The 18,294-nt window shown below is 36.7% G+C and overlaps 1 protein-coding gene across 1 annotated transcript in view; it reads right to left on the reverse strand.

The window, feature by feature from the left end:
• Nucleotides 1-15,491, reverse strand: part of SEMA3A (semaphorin 3A) — a 234,928-nt gene extending 219,437 nt beyond the window's left edge. Inside the window, exon 1 of the mRNA XM_027639838.1 lies at nt 15,421-15,491. The gene's annotated coding sequence lies outside the window, so the exon portion shown is untranslated. The remainder of the gene's footprint in view (nt 1-15,420) is intronic.
• Between the last annotated feature and the right edge of the window lie 2,803 nt (nt 15,492-18,294).

An 18,294-nucleotide genomic window follows, 5' to 3' on the forward strand; every position in this document is an offset into this window, starting at 1 on the left:
GAAACTCCTATAAAGAAAAGCTTTATTTTAATCCACAAGCCTAAATCAAATATATAACCTCTCTATTGTTACAAGGCATAGATTCAAGCAGCAGGTGTTTCAAGTTCCTGGGAGATGCATTAAACAGACAAATTTAAATCATGATTAATATTTTTTTTTCATTTGGAAGGGGAGGAGAATATGAAATTGCAGTCAGATATATACTGTAAATATACCTTTAAAATACAAATAACCCTCATAACACCGGCATGTGGGGAAACAAAGTAATATTCTAGAATGTGTTTAATAGAGCAAGGCAAAAGCCCCCACTATTAAATGAAATATTGAAATGCAAGTGCATAGCAGTCATAATTTTTAAAACAGGGACCCAAAATAATGAACAAACAGCCAATAACTAGAAAATCACCTGAAGGATTGAATTCAAAGGGCTTATTAAAAATATCAAATTTACCTTTTAAAAGACCTCTGTAATTACACGCGTCATGGTAAAGAGTGCAGGGCACACAAGGCAAGGATGTGCTGTAAAGGGCTGAACAACCTGTGGCTGTACGTGTGCAGAAAACACAGCAGGTTCCCAAGCACGTGGATGCATAAATGTTCAGGAGAGCAGGCCTGAAGGCAGTTTGCCATGCTCCATTATGGACTCGAGTGGCTTGGAAAGTTTTCCCTGTCTTACAGTTTGTCAGCAGAGGACCTGAACTGATGAAGGGTTAACAGGACAGGCTATGCGTTAAACCCAGTTGACAGATTGCTCCAAACAAAGCTACTGGACTGTGGAATAGGAATCCTGTCTTTGCTGGTTATCAAACCTCTTTCTTAGGCACTAAAAAAAGGAGATACACACTTTTGTCCTCCAGTCTCAGAGACTTGTGTTAAACACAGCTACAGCAGGCCTAAGGGAGCAGACCAGAACTCTGATTCATTAGTTTGAATGAAAAAAATACGATCTCGGCAGAAAGATAAAGCATTTCTGTTACATTTCTTTTAAGTCAGAAGAGCTAAACTACGGGTAGATTCTAGAGTTTATTCATGAGAAAACCACTGTATAAACAATCTGAAGATCTCTGGCTGTATTATGTATGCTTAGACTGAGTACTGGGAGTGGTGTGTTTATCCTTTCTACACATGATGGGATACTAATTTAGTTAGTAGCTATAGATTGGATGTCCAGTTAACATCTAATCTTGATGTGTACATCTTTTGAATGGTTAAGCTTGTTGGAAAGAGACTGCGTTCTAGATTCCTGGAAGTCCCTTATGAATCCAGTGGGTAGTTATTTAACATCTTGCTTTCTCATCCCCCTTAGTCTACTGTCAATACTATCTCTCAGTCAGAGAATAAATCACGGTGAGTCATTATTTACAAAGAAAAGAGTGTGGCTGTCCAAGGAAACCAATGATTACAAGCCAAATCCCCAAGCAAACTTTGTGAAGTTACCAAAGGAAAACAATCAAGAGTAAAAACAATAACTGTGGGTTCTTTAGAGGTAAAGGAGTTTATAAGTAGTGTATGAACATTCCAAGCAACTTTGGCTTTCCTTCAAATAATGGAAACATCTAAGAAGGTGGTAACAGAAAGAGTTTAAGGCAGCTGGTGTCAGTGAAATGTCTCTGCCCTTTACCTTCTGAAACCTAATGGGCTCTTCTCCCTTTAAGACAGAGGAGACTTGTAACTGCTTAAAAAGTGTCTACTAGCCAATATGCATTTCTCTTGACCCTGTAAGATCTGTTATTCAATAAGACACAAAACTCAGTTGTGTTTTTTCTCCAGTGGTACTTTTTAACATGAATAAAACATGCTTTTTTTTTTTCATCTAAGTTGTGTTAAATAGCTGAAAAGTTATTTGTGGATGTTGGATTAGATATGGGGAAGTAAGTTATGGTTCATAATTTAATACACATAGTGGGTTTGAAATGATCTCTAAAGAAGTTCAGAGGAAAACTCATATACAAATGCTTATTGGTTTGCTTTAGATTCGTGTTCATACAGAGAAACCAAGAAGCGTATTTAACAAGAACTTGGTGTTTCTCCAGCTATCTAAACCAGTATTTAATTTTAAATATTTCCATATGTTTATGAAGCTGAAATATTTTTTATGCAAACAGCCATGGTATATTCCCTCTTTGAAGTTACTTGGCATAATAAATAAAAAAACCCACCAGAACAATAACATTGATACTTTAACTGCAGAATGTCTTAGGAAAAAGACTTATACCTTCAGGGTGGTTAGGTGGTGGGAAGGTATCGCAGAGCAGGCACAGCAATGACATATGTTCTCATCCCTCCCATAACATTTTGAGTCAGTAGAAGTTTAATGACCAGTCTCCATGAAATATGGTGATACTCATTTACAATTAAAATGACAAAAGTGCCAATCTGATTTACAGAGTGCGTTACACACGTTTTTGAGAACCTGTGAGGCAGGAGACACTCAGGCTGGCTGGAACTTCTTCATTCATTTTGAAACTTCAACGTATACCACATATAGTACATGGGTAGATCTTGGCCTAATTCTTATTTTTTCCTACCTGTGGTAAGTCCAAAAGACCAGAAGTGCAATGTAAACACCACAGACGATGTGCTGGTGCTATAGATCATCATACCTCCATATACCTCTATGGGACTATATCAGCTTACACAGACTGGACACCTTCATTTCTGCTCTACAAAGTGGCTCAGGGAGCACATGTATTTAATTTTACATCCTGACTGTAGATCTGTCTCCAGTACATCCAACAACACTTTTGAAAAGTTAAACTTTTGGTGAATCACAGTTAAGTTACAGAACAAGTATGCCAAAGCCCCCCTGTCCAGAAGGAGGATTGAGAAAGACACAATGCCTGTTTGTAGAGAGTAATAAAGCCTCAGCTGGTTATGTGGGAGATGGATGCTCCCATTCCAGTGTTGCTGATGGCTCCATTCTGCAAGATGTCAACAAAGTACTTGAGCACTTGTGACTTTCATGAGCAAAGGACAACGGGATTTCTTATCTGCTAATATGCTTTATGTTAAAAAGGTAAAATCAATTTGGCTTGAAGTATACTGCAAAGATCTTTCATTCTGTGCATAGACAGGTTTGGCACATTGAACTTCAGCAAGGATTTTTGAAGGTAATTTTAGGAAATACAGAAAATTTTGTTTTCAAACTTAAAAAAACTTTGGTGTTACTCCTATGTGATCAATGGATCAATTGTAGGAGTGAATTTTACTTGGCATGTTTAGCCAACACTTCATCAAAAACTAATTTTCCTACATCCCAACCATCCTCTTTCACCTTAGAGGGTCCAAAAATATGGGAGCTGGTGTCACTGACGTTACAGATTTTCTTCTACAGAAAAGGCATAAAACTTCACCTCACTTCTAATTTGCTATGCAATAGAGACGGTATGTCACTTTGTTTATTAAAAAGATGTTGGCACACAATTGCAGTATGAAAATGACCCTACAGTCCAATCATGGCAATCACTGGCAGGTTAGATTTGGTTTAAATAATTTCCCTTCCTGTGTTGAAAACAGGTGTAGCCCCATTCAATTCCCAAACTCAGCACCCTGCTGCCAAAGGTGAACAGAAAGTTGCACCAGTGTGACAATAGATGGGCAAGAGACTTTCTAAGTGATACTATCAATTATTAAAAAAAAGACAAGAGTTATGGGGTTTTGTTTGTTTCACAGGAGTGTTTGTGAAGCCTTTGTGAAGCCAGTTCTGGAAAGAGCAAATAATACTTACTTCCAAAATAAAAAAAGGGATTTTGTTTCCAAATCTTACAGTTCTTTTTACAATTATCATACATGAAAAATTTATGAAGAAATAGTAACATGGGAAAAGAAGTGTATTTCTTGGTGTGAAGATGCAGAAAGGCACAGCTAGGTACAAAGCACCAAAGAAATCCTGATTTTCAACATCTATGTTGTTGCTGTTGCAGTCATTGACTTCATACAATTCTCTTAGAAACTAGTCTGAATTTACATTAAAATTAGTCTGATTTTAGTCCCCTAATATTTGATTACCATTTTTTCTTCATAATTCTGTTTGGTATTTTGTTTCTGTTGTTTTGATGGCAAATTCCAAGCAAAGCAAACAAAGTCAAGATATTACTACTAATTTTTCTGAGTTTTCAGGGTGTGTCATAGAATAGCTGTCAGGTTTCTGAAACTTGACATTATCACTAATTTAATAGGTAAAAATTATCATCATCATCATGGCTAGGCTTTGCAAACGAAGATCTGAGAAGGGCTCTACCCACGTTTGCTACAAGTGCGTTGGTGGCTAAAAAGGCCAATATGAGACAGGTACGTCTGGTTGCAAAAGGCACAGCAGAAAGATTCCTTAGGTGGTATATTCTGCAAGGCATGATGCTTTCTGCATTGTCTTTTCTCCTCAAGAGTGATCCTGTGTGCTTTCTCAAAAGCATCAGCAGCGTTATAGATGGTGTGTCTCCAGACCTCCCGACTGGAGGCCAGAGTAGACAAGTTATGATGATCAATATGGCCAAGGCTGAGATGTTGTTTCAGGGAGTCCTTGTATCTAGTAGGGAAAAATACATTGAAAACAATGGAACTACATCTTTTCATAATTATCTGAAACATTTACTCTGAAATTCTATGAAATATCAAATTTGCTGCATTGAAGGGAAGTAGAACTTAGGAGAGCATAAGAGGCAATTTCTAAGCACATATATGCAGTTCCTTGGCACTCTAACTCCTCATCTGTCTACTAAGCAAGACATAGCAGAGCACACCATGACTCTGCACTGTTCCAGGTGGATGTGCTTCCTTTCCAAGGCAACTATGGCAAGGAAGGAAGTGCACGAGTGTCACCTTTATTTGGCTCTGGTAGCTTTGACAGAGACCATATTAACTCTATTTTTTCCAGATTTCGTTTCTTTTTTTTTTCTTTTTCTTAATACCCAGTAAAATTGTAGTAGGCATCTAAGCCACTTTTCAGATTAAATTTCACTTTTAAAAATGGCTTGGTCATGTGAGGTCACACTCTAGCAATAGAATAGTTGTCTGTTTACCCTTAAAAAAGATGGTAATCAGATAACTTCCTAAGAATTTAATGTCTGACAATGTTTCATTGCTAAGGACTCCATTTGAAGAGTCCTTCAAATTTTATCTTAAGATTTCTATTGCATCTTTCTGAGTAATGCTTTGACAAAAGAAATGTTAGCAACTGTATCTAAATGTCTGAAGTCTGAATGTGATTTGTTGCTGTATGCAAGGTTGTGGCATTCACACAACCACAAATATCTGGGTAAACAGTCTCAGTTTTAGAAGTCTTAATTCTTTGTATTTGAATTGTGTCTGATTATTCCACTGTAAAAGGTAACCATAAATTGCACATGCCCTAGGAGTAGGGTGTGAAGTTTAATATTTTATCTACTTTAATTATTCATACATTTTTTTCTTTCAAATTTATATTGGCATTACAGCTCAGTAATTAGGTGATCATCATGCTTTGTCTTTATGGTTTAGAAATATCAGCTTGTTAAAAGTCTTCATCAGAAAACAACTAAGTAATTTTTATAGACTTTCATTTTAAGTCTTGGAATTGTTGGTTTTTCATATTTTTAAGTGAAAGATTCCCTCTCTTTTCTCAAGATCAATTTTCATTTCACAATCTAGTTTTCTATAACTAGCCACCCACCCTGTAAGCATTTTAAGAAGTCAAAATTGATTTCAAAGAAACACTGTAAAAGTATCACAACAACGATGTTTCAGTTATCCAACTAGATTTCCAATATGAAATTCTAAATATATTAGCCCAAAGCTTTTGACCACATTTAGAGCAGAAAGTTCTCAAAAATCCTAAAATTTTCACTACAAGAGAACTATATTCCTCCAAACTTATTAATTCAGCCTGATCTTGAACTACAGAATTCTCACCACTGGTAGCATGCAAAACTCTTTCAGATGTTTCACCCAAGGAGGACCTTAACTCTGACTTTCAATCTTGTCCCAACAAAGCTTACTTGAACCATACACCTGAGTGCATCCAGACCATCACTAGTCACTGTTGCTGGATTGGTGGCAATTAACACATTCAGGGAATCCAGCTGGACTGAGCTTGTATGAGTTGGAAAAGAAGATGGGGGCCCACAAAGGACAGATGGGTCAATAGAGCTGTACTAATTTTCAGGAGGCAAAGGAGTTCAGAGACAGAATTGGTATTGGAAGTCTTCTTGGGAAAAGGGAGGACAGAGCAGGAGGCAGGGTCTTTCTCCTCCTATGTACACAAACGGCCCCCAAAATCTGACCAGACTCAGGTCCTCCCATCACTGTAAATGCCAGGAACTCCTGTATTAGTCTCTTCTGTGTTGTTGTAGAATCCTGCATTCACATAGCAGATTCAGTCCTTTTCTAAGAAAAAGGACTAATCCTTCTCACTTGCTGTGAGAAGTTCTCTTGTATATATAGTTCTCTTGCATATATAGTTCTCTTGCATAATATAGTTCTCTTGCAGTGAGAATTTTAGGATTTTTGAGAACTTAACTAATCCTTGCTTGTTGCTACTGATCTCAGACTGAAAAGCTCATTCTCAAGAGAGGGGGAAACAGTTCCACGTGCTCTAATTCTCCTAAACTGTTTATTCCCTTAAGCAAAATAATCAGCTAACACACCTGTGGAACAGAGTGTGGAGCAGAGGAAACCCAGTAGGGAAACTCCCTGCAGCCACTGTCACTGAAGTGTGCCCAGTGTGTAATGGCACATTAGGTAGGCATTGATCTCAACCACTTTATGAGGTCTGTTACAGAATTGAATCACTTGCTGCTGAATCCCATGGAGCAGAAATTGCTACTTCCTAAGCTAATCCATTTTCAAATTAGCTTCCAATTGTGACTGATGACCTCACTGCAAATCAGTTTACCTAATTGCTAACACTCACTAAGGGAAGAGAAATCAATCTTTATATCTCTTTCTTTGCCTTATTTTTTTTAATATTTCTCACAGCTTCCTTTCACACTGCTCCAACTGGGAAGACAGGCTTTATGAGAAAACTAAGATTGCTTAATTGTCTACTCCAAATCAGAAGCAAGAGGGGTAAAGAGAATCAATGACTGCCACTGTTTCACTGGCTTTGGAGTTGAGAATGTGTATTCATTTATTGGTGCAGCTTTCCTAAATAGTTACTTAGCATCTATATCAGACCAAGATACAGAGACTTCTGCATAAATAAACTGTCTTTCTTGATCATTGTGCATAATTATAGACAGCTCATTTCCCAGTTTGTCATTGTAAAGACAAGTCTTAACAAGAGAATGGGTACAAAAGCTGATGGAAAGGGAAGCCCATGTAACTTTTAAAAGCAGATAACAAAAGCAATCACAGGTTGCCTCATAAATCTGTTCTACATGACTTTCATTACGAGAGTTGAAGGTGGTTTTTTGTATTCGAAAGAAGGCAATATGTAGAGATGAAAGTGCATAAAGAATACCCTATAGAAGAATACTTCAAACTGAAGAAAAGACAAATTCAAAACAAAGTACAGGTAAAAAAAAAAAAAAGGCCATATGTTTTAGTAGCTCTCTTTTTAAAAAGCTCCCTACATCTAATTGCAGGTACCTTTTTCTGGTACAAATGAATATCTCAGTTTGAACTCTCCCTAATTTTGATGGTATTGAATTCCAAGCAGATACCACTTCAAAACAGAGTCACACACTTATCTGTGATATGTATTCTACATAGTAAGATAAATTATATAGCAATTTGCAATATAAATAATCTCTGAGTACCATGGAAATTTGTCAATATTTTTTATGGTCTTATTAATCATATAAAATTAAGAAATGTACTAAAAGAATGAAAAAGGAAAAATTAGACAGTTAACACTAATTCAATAAAAAAGTCATACAGAACTATCCAAGCTGTCCCTTAAAGCAGTCAACACAAATTAAGTAACTACTAAGTTCATCCTACACTCACTCAAAATAGCAGGTAGTGAGAATAGGATGTGTGTGCAGCTGAGTAAGGGACTGTCCAGATTTTCATTTTGCTATGTCAGTTGGCTCAGAAACAAATCTGCATTTCCTCCTGGGGAGATACAGATGTACTTTTTAAATAACAAAATAGCCAATATGTCTCTAAATATGATTATCATAACCACATATAACTTGTTGTACAACTATGCTCAGCTTCATAGGTAGGGCAGAAAGCCAGAAAATGTGGTGAGCATATCCTCTTCCTCAACCCCTTGACCTACGAGTGTGATGTTTATCTTCATGCTGACATTCCTAAAAATCTATATTTCCCCCTTGAATCAAGCTACCATATATTGAGAACAGAATAGCAACTAGTGTTCCTTTGCCATTTTAGAAACATTTTTTTTGTGGTACACATCACCTTGCTTTTGCTTTCCTTTTGGATGCCTCTGTCCTCATTGAGTCCACAGTTTATTTCTGACTGTGTGACTCTCTGCAGCCACTTCTGGTTACATGTTAAAAAAAATCTTAAGGAAACATTGTGGCTTGTGGTTTCAGATGTCAGTTTTACTATGTCCCTGAAGTTTAGACATGACTGACATACTGACCTTTGAAGTAGCATTGTCCCGGGACATAGCTGAGATTTTCTATTAGTGTGAGGTTTGCCTTTAACAGAAGAGGAATGTTCAGATAGACTGATTGGTGCTTGGCCCCTGGCTAGGCTAAAAGTATAGCTTTCCCTCTCAGGCCTAATTCCTAGCACAGGAATGCAGAGACAAAAGGAAACACAATAGGGAGATAAATCTAGCAGAAGTTATTCCAAGCAACTTTATAGAAGTTTGAGCTATAAATTGGAAAACACTTCTTCTTTTGGTTATTTCATCCATTTTTAGCTGTACCTAATATATCATTAAAATACACAATTCTATTCTGAAATTTAAATGGATTGATGGGTATGTTTTTCTTAGTGGAAATGTTTTGTGAGAGCTCCAAAGTAATAGGATAAGGTATAGCTTATTTTCTTAAGAGGTCTCTAATCAGCATTCATATGCAACTCGGATTCCAAAATATTTTGACCCCCACTGAAACAAATAGAAGTGTTGTAGGAACAGAAATGCACTAGTGACCTCCGAGCAATTTTCAATATTCTTAAGTGTTGCTTCCAAGTGCTAAAATCTTTTCAAGTGGCGTCTAGCTATTTTTCTATGATATCTGGGGATAAACTTTATTCTTTATTTATCTAAGCAGGGGTTCTCCTTCAGTGAATCTCATAATATTAAGGAAGCTAATTGAATTAAGTAATTATAAAAGATACTCGAGACCAAACCCATGAAACCAAACTCATCTGCTATTCAGAATGTTCAGCATCATTGTAATTTCCCCATTCCATTTCAAAATATCTTCAGAAATGAGATGTAGTCAATGTTCCTTTACATTTAGTTTTCAGATAGAAACTCCAAAAAAGTAACTAGATGTGGAAGAAGAACTCCAATCAAGAAGTAGAAGAAAACAGTCAAAATATGCAAAATACTTGTAGTTGCTTTCTGACAAGCACAAATGACTGTAACGGTACACAAGATAATGATCTGAATATTAAAGTCATCTCTTATTAGCATTTCTCTCCTTCCATTTTCTAAATCCTAGGAACAACAAACAACAAACAACATACTTAAGCCCAACACTGCAGCCCAGATATGTGACCTAAACAAACAGAAGAGCAAAAAGCAGTGAAGCTCAGCTGGAAGAAGAAGAAGCAACAATGAAAGGAAAGGCAGCAGAAAAGACCCCTAAACTACTCCCCTTAGAGGCACTCTAGTTCGGAAACTCTCATTGCACAATCACATTCCTGATTACAAAAAAGGAAAAAAAAAAAAAGGATGTGGTTAATTTTATAAATACCCATTTGAAAATTAGTTAGAGCATGCAAAGATGTGATATGTGTGATATGTATCTATCTATCTATATATCTACATATAATCACAGCCTGTAACTTTTTCAGAGCACAGACAGTTGAGCCTTAGACTGCTAAATCTAGGAATTGATTTCTCGAGAGTTTGTCACTCACTAACCAGACTAAATAATCCTCTGCCTTACATAAATATAAAATGGTTTTTTTTTTCTTTTTCATTTAGACCCATGTATGTTGGCTTATCAAAACCCCTGTACGGATGAACAGTGTATGAAGACTGGTAGATACTTGTTAATACTTTGGAACCAGAGTATAAAGCATCAAAATTTGCTGAAATGGAAGAAATCTCAGAGACAGAGGTCATTGATTCTTCAGTGTAAGAAAAACATTCAGTTGCCAGCATTTTCAATAAACTCCAGGTTGAGCAACTGAGTCTATGGCTTTGGTGTAAGAATACTTCCCTTTTAAAGACAAAGAAAATACAAACTTTGCTGAAAGATAATGGCCCGTCACTAAATCCAGCAGCCCTGCTCATCAATGCATGGTAGTATAAAGGAGGGTGATTCTGTGACCCTTTCTGACAACCTCAATGTCCTCTAAATTAATGTTCTTTTCCCCCCTTGCTTTCTAGTGCGAAATGTAATGGGGAAACTGAATAGTCGAAAAGTAGAACTGAAAATGCTACTTTGTCTATGAATGTAAAATAATCCATGTTAGAGGACTCAGTTTTTAACATTAGGAATTTAAAATAAAAAAAAAAACTAACCAACAAATATTTTTACTCTCTTCCATCACAGTAAACAGTACAAAAGCGGACATAATTTATGCTAAATTTGAAGCTATTTTACCCGCTCATACTGATAGGAGATGAAACTGAAAATCAGACATGTTTTCATCTCTGTATAAACTGTCCATTAGAATAAAATATATTTCTGCTATGACTTCAGAAGTAGGCTCATATCTGAGAGAATCTACAGAATGGATGTCAAGATTTTTTTCATTAGACATTTTCTGACTATTGACAGATTTCATAATCACATCATGATTCTTACTGGAATCATGGAGTACAATCCTGCCAAGAAAAAGATGCATCTGCATAAAACATGGATTTTACATTATAACATTTGAAAAATGATAAATTATCTATTGCAGTTTTATAGGAAAATACTAGTATGTAAAACTGAAAAAGTGCAACTGCTGCTTAGAACAGTTTGAGAGGAGTTGTTATTACTGGAGTTCAATGAGTGTCTCCTAAAGTTCTTGGAATTAAGTGTAACATTGTACTAAGCATAGCAGAAACCATATGATGGTGAAATATCTATATTATCTTTTTTTCCCATAAATTATCACTAACATACCAAAAAGATATGCATACAAGAGAACAGAAGGAGAAACACAGTATCTACTATGCTGCTGTCATGACTGACATTTTAATTGGCTCACAAGCCTATGGGGACTGCAGTATGTTTAGACTTAATTTCCACATGTACAGTACAGCCATTACAACTAGTCTCTTCTGCATCTGGGAATTAGTTTATAGCATTGCAACTGCTGCTCATCTGGTCTTCTACTGTCTTTGCCATGAACATGAATCTTGACAGAGAAGCTGTAGCTGGATAAAATAGCTAGCAGATATTAATGTAGTCCCCTTAGGTATATTAGTGGAGAACATACCTCTGTAACCAGAGGGAAGTCACAGTGTTTGGAATTGGAGCTAAATAAAATAGGGATTGCAGGCTTTGAGTGCTACTTCTTGTGTTGGAAGGGGAAAGACAGGGTGGGTGAAAGGTACTGTAGGTGCAGCAGCACATACAAACAACAACTGGTGCTGGAATCCATCTCATGAGGACTGCTGAAGTTCAGCTGTAGCTTTCAGGGCACACGCCCAGAGCAAAGGCCATCTGCGCTACAGCTGGATGGGACTTCTCCAGCAAAATCCCTTTCCTATCCAAAAATTATGATTTGTTAGAACAATTTTTTAAAATTTATTTTTAATGAAAATTAATAGTTTTCAAGAAGATTTGTGTTTGAAATTTTTCTCAGATAGATCCATCACAGACTATCCCAATGGAGTACATTTGCCTTGACTGTACTTTTACTTAGACAAAACATGAGGACAGAGAATTAATGTATGTGTGTCATGGTCCAGTTGAAGATAACTTTATATAAATATGCAACAACAATCAGAAAGACTGTATCTCTCCAAGGACAGAGAGTGCGTAGAGAGTGACATCCTTGAAGACACTTCACAAACAGGGCTTTGCCTCATCCTCCTCTTCTTGAGGGATCACCATGAACCAAAACAAGGGTGAGATTTGAGCTGCAGTCTCTCACATCCCTTGCGATATGAAACAATCCTCCACGGAAATTCCATTTTTGTATCCCTATCAAGCTCTCGTCCAATATTTAAGTGTTTGCACAAACCGAAACAATTGCAATAAAAACAATGAAAAGAGACTGATTTTATCATGGGTTTTATTGGAGATGTGAGAGAAAAGTTTTGTTTTGCTTTTTAATCATAGGTGATCCTATGATTAAATTGACCTATTTTAGAGTATTCACATATCAGTATTGTTAGGAAAATAAGGCCATGGGTATTGGAGATTTTTTTTCCCCTACCCTGGTTATCCTTTACACAATTTGGTTTAGCATGATGAAGAAAATAAAACAAACTTCTAAACCCTGAAATCTTTCAGAAGCCAGAGTTCTAGTTTTCCAGCCAGCCCTCATCCACATGGAGGCCAAATGCTTTTGTCATGTTATTAATTCAGTCTGCACAAGAGCTTGTGGTTCTCTTGCTAGAGGAACTCTGCTATGAAAAGTCGTGCCAGAAAATCTGACAAGTGCCCTCCCTCCCAGTACAATATTTTGGAGAAAGGAAGCCCAGAGTAGAAGGCGGGCTCTCTGCGGGTTGCTGGGGGATGGTTTGCATAGTGCTCACACTTCTTTGTGGTGTGGTTTGAAGGGGAGAAAGTTGGAACATTTCAACAGCCCTTCTCTCTCCTCATCCTGCAGTTTGTACAGCAAAGACAGAGAAAGCCTAGCAAAAAAAGAACAAACCAATGTTGTGGCTTTCCTGCCTTTTCTATCACTTTAGAACAAGGTCTACCAGCAAATCCTAGTAGATCATGCATTACAGCCAGCGTCTGGGAACACATATAGGAAAGGTTTTGGCAAGTACAATAAAACCAAATGAGAACGAGTACTCAGTTTCAGATGTTGTCTTAAACCTCATTCAACAATATGAAATGTGTGGTTTTCTGCTATTGTTGTTTTTATCCCCCTTTTCCTGGTCCCCCACCTCCATTCTAAAATACCTGAGAACTATTTTTAAAATTTCTTTCACCTTTCAGGTAAGGATATTACCAGTCAGATTGAATACCATGAACATAAGCATTAGATCTTGGGAAGATGATTGAAACCCTAATAAATTTGAAACCGTTTTCAATTAGTACACAGGAAATTTACTTTGTGAGCCATGACTTGTTTTATTAGTGCCCTGGAGGGCAATTTAGATTGGAAAAATCAGGACATCATTGTTTGCCAAAAAAGAAAACAGATACTTAACTTTCGTCTATAGTCTGGGATACAGCCATGAAAATGGGACTAAAATATTATTGAGTATCAAAAAATATTTATACATTGGGGTCAGTCATAGTTCCAGGGTGTTGGAAATGACATTCATCCCATCCTAAATTGTGTGGTTAGCTTGGAAATTTGCCACTTGCTTTTACTTTTAAATGAACCCAAAGCAAACCCTTTATATTACATTTTTAATAGGTTCAATTAAGATATGGAAACAGTTGCTCAAGAAAGCAGCAACCTCCTTAAAATTTATCATACCTTTAGACCTTTAGTCACCTGTGTGTTCTGAGGGATTACATCATATACCCTGTTCTCTATTTTTCTTCTCTGTTATTGCTCAGATTCTCAGTTGCCCAGAAATAAAAAGTTTACATCAAAAACTTACAAAATAGAGAGAAGAAGGTACAGAGAAGAGCTCCTGCCAATGAATAATCTCTTCTAAAAATATGAATAGCAAGATCAACTTTTATTACTGCAAAATTTATTCTGCCAATTGTAGTCTGGCCAGTAAGGTGAAGGAGAGGATACACACGACGGAACAACTCTTAATATGTCTTTGCCTGACATACACAGGTGTCAGCTACAAAAGTATTCCTTGTATATTAACCTGCCCTGACCTCATCCACCTGAATAAGGGCCTCTTACAGTGTGGTCTATAATTTTTCAATACTTTTTAATCATACTCACGTCAGTGCCTTTCACACTCCAGCAAGCTCCTTCAAATGATGCCAAACTTGAATTCAACAGCACTGAAGCATGGCTTAAACACTTAGGGCTAAATTATCATAAGTCTTTCTTGGTCATGTAAGGGAGGGAGAAGTCTCCCCTCCCTTATCCCCCACTGTGAATGTAACTCCAGGGGGAAAGGATAGGAATAAGAGAAGACCCTCATGCACCTTGCTCCATATGCAACAGCTGACATTTGAGGGGGAGATAACATGCTCAAAGAAAATAGGAGAAGTGCTTTAACCTTTCCACAGAAGCATATACTGGAAGGATGCACCTCCAAACATGTATTCATATCATGTAACATTAAGTTTCATCTATACAATAAGAACACTCTAATTAAGTAAAAGATGCCGATATGAAAGAATTCAAAATATCTAAATAAAACTAATACTCAAAGTCAACTCTGAGAGAAGGACCTATATGAACATTGGTTGTAATTACTTCAGGATTCACACAAGTGAAATTACCACACAGTCGGTCAGAGTTCCTACAAAAAAGGGAACATTAAAAAACAGAAGGGCAAGAGTAAGGAATCTCCATATATATATACAGATTTTGTGAGCCCATTAAAAGGCCTCATGTCTTTCCTTTACCATCTGAAGTTTTCATCTTAAAAATCTGTGCTTCTCAAATCAATCATAGATTGAGCTCTTACACCTGAAACTATTTCAGACACCCAAGTATCCAGCCAAGAGCTTAACCTGCAAGAGTGAACTCTTGTAAATGATGCTTCTTCCAGAACAAAAAGGCTACCAGATGTGAAAACAGCAATTAAAGTTCAGAGCTGTAGTGTATCTACAGTTCTATCACACATTCACATGATGGACATATCTAACTCTGAGGCAGAAATACCACAGTCTCAATTCCCAGCTCCCTAGGAGGGAGGACCCTGATGTGGCCATCCACCAAAATTTCCCAAATAAATTGAAATGCACAAACTAATGAGCCAGGCTCCACCTCAGTAAGTAGGCATGACATTGTCAGGGCACACACCAAGGAGCAGAACTATAGGGCACATCAATCCCTTATTATAAGTGTGGTATCTACCTGTCTCCGTCAGATCAGCTGTACCTGAACGAATGTCTAGCTGAGGTTTTAACAGAACCAGTATCCTAATCCCTCACACGAATTTCAGAGTAATCATTAGGCTCTTAAAGGAATATATTAATTTTACACAGAATTCTTAATTATTGGAATAAAAGGAGCTGTTAGCTTTAACTTATTTAACTGCATGTCAAAATAAAAAAGAAAGAAAAAAAGAAGAAGAAAAGAACTTACCTCAGAGAGTCACAAGTGTTTTGTGGTCAAAGAAAAATTATCCAGTTTGATTGATGTCTTTTTTGATATTCCTAAAGGAAGATAATTTTATGTTTAAAAAATACAACTAATTTACAGAAAAACACATAAAAGTATACCTACTTCTGAAAAGTAAATAAGAACATATTCAACTACCATAGCATTGCTTTAAAGCATCCAAAACCTTGACTATGTAACAGGGACCATTCTAAATTCAATAAGATTTGGGAAAGTGTATGGCAGGGGGCTTGTGATGAAACACGGTTGCATTGCACTTATATAAAGTATCAGCTATCAGCCTTTTTGTGATAAAGTTAATTAGGATTCTATCATTAATCGGAAAAAAAAACCCAACCCAACCAACTTCCTCCATCCTCCCAAAGCCTTTAAATGCATTGATTTTTATTGAAATGAAGTTACACCTCCTAAGCAAGCCTACACAGATGATATTAAACTAAATTAGTTTCACTTTTTGAAACATTATAGCACCATTTTACTACGGCCCACTCAGTTAACCTTCCTTAGGAAGAGGTGGGGTAGTCAGGGGATGTTTATTTGGGGAGGGGACAAGCAGGTTTGTGGTGCTGTGTGAACAGCACACAGCACAGGTGGGCAGCCCTGCAAACACAACCCCATGTCAGGGAGGCAGCCAGAGAGACCCTGTGCCAGGGAACCTCATGTGCCATTAGCCAGAATACTGCAACACACGTGGTCAGGTTACCCTTGCCTTGGAGCCAGGCAGAATTCCTGTACACTTTTTGGACTTGAAGGTCTACTCAAACACGTATGTGGGCACCCACAAAGACTAACCCCAGCTAAGGAAGTTGATTAGAAAGCCAAGTTCAGACTGGAGTAGCTCAGAGAACATAACTTTAAACTTCAACTGTAAAAGAGGCTCAGTCTTCACTGGAAAAACTAATCACTGACCTTCCTACGCTGAACCCAAACTGTATGAACCCCTTTTCTCCACCCAGTCTATTCCTTTTTTTTTTTCACCCTGAAAATGTGCAAGAAAGTAAGATAAATGATAAATATTTAAGAATTTCTGCAACTCATTAGCAAGAAATTTGCTCACATAAATGGACTTTTCAAGCACTGGCACAAACTTGCCAGTCTGATGCCCATCACATGAACAGAGAGATCCTGGGCTGTGGTTTCCTGCTCTGGGGCATGGAGTACACCCTGGATCTCAAGATGCTAAAGAGTGACAGGGCTATGGATGAACAGAGAAAAATACTTTTCAATACTCTCTGTATGGAATGTATCCATGAAAGATCAAGTCCAAATGGAATTAAACCCAGTTTCATCTACAGTTGATTCATTTCACTGAACATTTTAAATTAAAGATTTCTGTTTGGAACACATTGACTGTGCTGGTTAATTTTGTTATATTTCTGATGGCAGATGCTATGGGACCCTATAGATTTGTAGGATTTTAATATGTTCTTGCACAATGCCTAACATTCCTTGGCAAACAAGCTAGCAACATTCTCACGTAAAATTATGCAAGGTCCTGTTTGCTACATGTGAGTATAGTTTTTAAAAAAGTTTCTGTATTTGGTTCATGATTTACAGTTTTCCTGAAGCGCTCTGGCTTTCTAAATGTGATTGACACAGGAGGAACTACGCTAAAAAAGTTTTGAAATAAAGAAGAAACAAATGATATTATAGAATGCTTTTCTTGTGCAAAAGTACTATAAGAAGTTTGCAGAGAAACATTCTAGTCTCTAGTTTTTAAAGAGCTGGCAGAAAAAAAACGTATCCAGTGGAAGAAACAAGGGTTGTGAACTTACCCACATCAACTGTCAAACAGAAGCCAACATGCACAATTAAAGTAATTAAAAGAAAGTTTCAATATCACAAAAACACAAGAGTTGATCTTCTGTAACCTAGACTGTCAGTGATTTAAAGTGAAATAAATTACCTTATCTATTAAAGGGAACAATAGCTGCTGATTTGCTCTTCAGAAATATTTTTTTTCCTAGTGATGTCCTTCTTTTCAGGCTAAAGACAAATTTCAGACCTTACTCTGCCTTCTGTTAAAACCTGAACAAAACCCAGTGAAGGAAGACATTTCAAAGGACTGTGGAAGCAGGATCCAAACTTGATGCAAAACATCAAATCTAACAGCCCTAGATATGAGGATGCTAACAGAGAACATTTAAGAAGTGAACTGATACAGAATTCATAAAAAATTCCTCTATGGATTATTATGCTTTATCTTTTCTTAATCTGATCCTAATCTATTATTTGGGAAGACAACTGAGAGTGAACTAAGATTATTAAGCAAGTTTACCATTTCAATTCTGCTAGAGCTTTATTGAACACTACACAAGTTCTGTGAACATCCTGCTAATCCAGTCCTATCTGGACAATGCTTGTTTATTTTTCCTAAAAAAATTAAAAAAAAGACCGCCCAAACTAAACTGGTTTTAAAAAACCTTAAATTCAAAGCTTCTCTATTTCCTGCAATATATATACACATAACTAAACTATTGACTTTAAGATGCAACAGCTGAAGAAAGCATATTTTGAATTATAGTAGAATTTGAGTGATATTAAAATATTATTATTGTGATGCTTCTGTTAAAGTTCTATCAACACTTTCCAGATGTATAGAAATAGTTGTATTTTTAGATTTGAATCATCTGGACAGAAAAGCATTCTCCATAAAAAAGTTTCCAATTAAAATTCTGTGTTAAAGAGACTCCTTTTTGAAAATCACATGTGGAAAAGGTCTAGAGTTATCTTAATCCACCAAAAAAAATAATGTCAAGGGTTTCTTCCTTTTTTTAGACTGACTTTCTAGCATCACAGAAAATACACTGAAAAAAAAAGAAAATGTCAAGTTTTTTT

The sequence above is a fragment of the Corapipo altera genome, unplaced genomic scaffold (assembly GCF_003945725.1).
Source record: "Corapipo altera isolate COAL_440 unplaced genomic scaffold, ASM394572v1 1b, whole genome shotgun sequence".
NCBI classification, from domain to species: Eukaryota; Metazoa; Chordata; class Aves; order Passeriformes; family Pipridae; genus Corapipo; species Corapipo altera.